General features: G+C 45.3%; 1 protein-coding gene across 4 annotated transcripts in view; it reads left to right on the top strand.

The window, feature by feature from the left end:
- Qpct (glutaminyl-peptide cyclotransferase) overlaps positions 1–4188 on the top strand; it is a 52762-nt gene that overhangs the window by 19732 nt on the left and 28842 nt on the right. The gene's annotated exons all lie outside the window — the stretch shown is intronic.

The raw sequence follows: 4188 nt of genomic DNA, 5'->3' as shown, positions 1-4188 counted from the left end.
CTCTCTCTCAAGTCTGGTCGCCAGGGCTGGCTCCGGGCTGCGCTGGAGTCGCCTGGGGGCTGGGTGATGTCACCCGCCTCCCTTTGGCTGAGCTCTGATGGGGGTGCTGATAGGCACAGGAAGTATGTTTCGCTGGCTGTGCAAGAACAGGGACATGGGGGCGCCACTGCCCAATCAAGACCCGCGAGGTTCCCCGCCCTCTCTCCTGGGTGCCTAGACTGCGCGTCTAGGGGTGTCTCCGCGGATCCCCAACTACAGCATTCAAAGATGCTCCATAGGGATTGAGTTTCCTTGTGGACTCGGTGCCAGCATATTGTTAAATATTTAAAAGAGACGCACGCTGTTTTCAGATAAATGAATTCAGTTGTGGAAATCTCGTTTGAGGAATTCAGAATAAAAATGATTTGCCAAGTCGCTCTGTGTGAAGAAAATAGATTCACAATTACTTCCTTGTCTTGTGCAACAGTTTTGAAATCTTGAAATTGCTACGAGCTTTGCAAACGATGATGGTTTTGGAATAGAATGGCATGTCTTTAAAGAAACTAAGAAAAGCATCTGTCCGGGATAGAAACTTCTGACATTACTAAACGAGTATTTTAAATGCTTTTTAGCGTTTCTGCAGGTCCAAAATGCTCATTCCCAGTTAGTCTCATGACTTGTATATGAATGGCCCACTTCAGGTGAGCTCAGGCTCAGCCAGCCTCTCTTCAGGACTCACAAGAGACCCCCAATTACACGAGGAGTCTGGGGGTGCCTGTGGGATGTCTACACCATACAACTCTAGTCTCTCCAGAATGAGTGAAGCAGCTTCCCCCAGAGGCTGGGAAGTACTTCTCAAGCAGTTGAGCAAAATCCTCTCCTGCATTGTTTTGGGGTACCTGGGAGATCAAGCACCGAGAAGGGACTTTAAAACCAGAATGTGGCACCAGGCCAAATTTGTCTTTAAAATATATTTTAATGGGTGAGATATATTGTCAGGGGCTGAGCTACACCCTGGGCCTGTCTATGGGTAGGTGTGGCAGTCAGGGTTGTTTTTAGGTGGGAGAGCATTCTATGATTCCTTTTTTTTAAAGAGAAACTTTCCTTTTTATTTATTCATCTCTCATATATTAACCTCTATTGCAATTCCCCCTCCCTCCCTCCCTTCCCTTTCCTCCTGGATTCACCCCCTCCTCCACCTCTCCTCGAAACAGAGCAGGTCTCCTAGAATGTTAGCCAAAGAGGACATAACAACCTACATTAGGACCCGGCACACATCAAGGCTGGATAAGGCATCCCAGTAATGGCCAAAGGGTCCCAAAGGCAGGCAAACGAGTCAGAGACAGCTCCTGCTCCCACTGTTAGGAGTCCCACAAGACCAAGCTACACAACTGTAACACGCACGCACGCAGAGGACCTAGGTCAGACCCATACAGGCTCTCTAATCTCTGAGCTCACGAGTCCTGGTCAGTTGATTCCATAGGCCGTGTTCTTGAGGTGCTCTTAAAATGTTTTAAACTAATTCAGATTTAACTTTTGAGAAATGTCTTTTGAAATACGAATTTCTGTTTTCTTTATCTTAAGGAGCTTCTAACAATCGTTTCCCTGGGAAAACAAACACTCTCAAATGGCAGGACTGACTGACCGTCAGCCATGACATTTCTCAGTTAATAGCTCTTCCTGCTCTCCTAGTTCTAAAGGTCTCCATAAAGTCTACTGAGCAGCCAGCTACACTTTACAGCCTGGGAGGTGACTCAGCCTACACTTAAATGCATGCCTTCTTGCCTTTTATGACGTTTGACATTTTAATCGGACAAGGCACGCTCTTGGTGCCTTGGTCTGCCAACAGGAGAAATACAATAATGAAAGCATCAGTTTTGAAATCCATTGCCTTTGTTTAGAAATAGAGGTGTGTCTCTTGGAGTAGCATCTGATGTGCAAAAGCACCTCAACCCTAGTTTACAGCTGTCTTTAGAACCACGATTCAATGGTTCGAAGCCTAGGAACCATTCATAGAAACAAATGACTACACCCCCGACTGGGCCCACATATGTGTGTATATGGAAGGGTATTGACATGAAGGTACCAGTTGTCAGATAGATAGAGCCAGGAAAGAGTATGCTCATCTCCATTTGCAAACTGGAAATCAGGAACCCTGATCGTCCCAGTTCTACCTTATTTTCTCTCTTTTTAAGGTAGATAAATATTGGCTGACTGAGAAAGTGTCTAGATAGCCCAGGAATGTGTGTGCATCTGTGAATGTGGGGGGGATTCATGTGTTAAGGGGGCATCTTTTCTTCCCACACTCCTAGATTCCTAGTTCCTTGACCTCTCTCTTCCAGTTTTTGAGTTATCATTATGCTGAAAGTTGATCTGTATCTGATGACTGTTCCTGAATCCCAGTGTCCATCATCCTTCTCATCCTTAGCCATGGCTATTTGCTGCAGATCCTTTTCTTCCTTCCTTCCTTTCTTCCTTCCTTCCTTCCTTCCTTCCTTCCTTCCTTCCTTCCTTTCTTTCTTTTCTTTTTTCTTTTCTTTTTTTTTTGGTTTAGTGGTTCTGTCTTTTCTTTCCCTTTTAAATCTCATTAAATCAGCTCTCCTTTAGATGAGAACTGCTGGCTGTTGAAAAACCTCCCACATTTTAGAAGGAATGTTGGCTCCAATGAACTAAATGGTGCAGCCCGCTTGTCATGTTCTAGTTGTGAATATAACACGACTCATTCTAGAAAAGTTCAAAAAAACAAAAAACAACGTATTCTAAAAAGAAAACAAACATCACCCACAATCTCATTCTTCAGATAATTCCTTTTAATCTTTTGGATGTTCTTATTGCTGGCCCTCTTCCTTTACTGTGACAATGTTGAAGGAGGAAAATTCAAGTCATATTAGAGGCAAAGAAGGGCCCAGAGGAGCTATAAATGGTTATCTGCAACACTTCACAGTTCTCGGCGTTTGGAATAACACGTGTTATTCCAAACGCCCATAAGATCTCTCCCTCTCTACCTTTACTCAGCCACTCTTCCACCTGTAAGTGCAAACAGGAGACTCCAAGGCAGGGACAGAGAGACTCGTGAAGACCTCTAGTGCAGGAAGAAAACCAACTGTCCTCTTGGAGTCTCTACTATCTTGTGGTTTAGAACCAGTGACACCTGTTTCACACAGTAGGACATTTTTTTCAGACATAACTACTCAATGAGGAGCTGGAGTTGGTCCCTCTGTTGTGTTTCCCTCTCGGCTCTGGTTTTCAGAAGTGACCCTGTTTGCACTGGACTAAAAGGCGGCATCTTGGTTAATTTCCAGCTCCTTTCCCTGCTGTGTCTGTTCTGTACTGTCCATGATTCACACGTATGTTTCAGTGACTGCTGGCTGGGTGGAACGTGCAGGTAGCCAAAGCTTAATCTGAGGACTGTCTGGAATGTTCATAAAAGAAGCTTGAATTGGCTACCTTTCTGCAAGGATCTCCCTTACAGGCAGTGCTTTGGCCTCTCCATTTCACCTGCAAGCAAGGCTGCCTCTCCAAATTACGTAATGAAATGCCCGGGGCCATGTGATTAGACGGGAGATGCTTCAGGATATCTGGTTCACAGGTTTGTTTCAGCTGATTCTTGTCACCTAGAGCAGACTTCATTGTCCTTTCTGCCTGGATGAAAAGACAAGGCCCTGGGTGTAACAGAGCCGTGTTCCTCTGAGAATGTTGGCACCAACAGCGATGGCTGAAGTAAGCCCGGCTTTACTCTTGCCCTTGGCCTTTATGCTCTTTTGTTTTGTTTGTTTGGGGCCAGAGTATCACTATGCTGGAGCTCACTGTGTAGGTCAGGCTGGCTTCAGACTTGGAGTGATTCTCCTGTCTCTAGCTCTCACATGCTGGCAGTCCCAGGTGTGCACCCCCACATCCAGCTTCAGCCTTGTGTTAGGGCCCAGTTCCTGTCCTCTGAGCCTATCCGTCCCGCTTCTGTCTTACTCATTCTTATTTGGAAGCAGGTTTTTGTAATTAGTGAGCTCTGAGAAGAAGAGTCCTTTCGTTCAGTGCTTCTCAATCTTCCTAATGCTGTGACTCCCAACCATAAAATTGTTTTCATTGCTATTTCATAACTGTAATTTTCCTACTATTGTGAGTCATACTATAAATATCTGATTTGCAGATGGTCTTAAGTGATCCCTGTGAAAAGGTTGATCGAACCTCCTGGGGGTCGAAACACACCCCCCC

This window comes from Mastomys coucha, unplaced genomic scaffold (genome assembly GCF_008632895.1).
Source record: "Mastomys coucha isolate ucsf_1 unplaced genomic scaffold, UCSF_Mcou_1 pScaffold6, whole genome shotgun sequence".
NCBI lineage: Eukaryota > Metazoa > Chordata > Mammalia > Rodentia > Muridae > Mastomys > Mastomys coucha.
The sequence above is the reverse complement of the archived record's forward strand: the minus strand, read 5'-3'. Positions and strand labels throughout refer to the sequence as shown.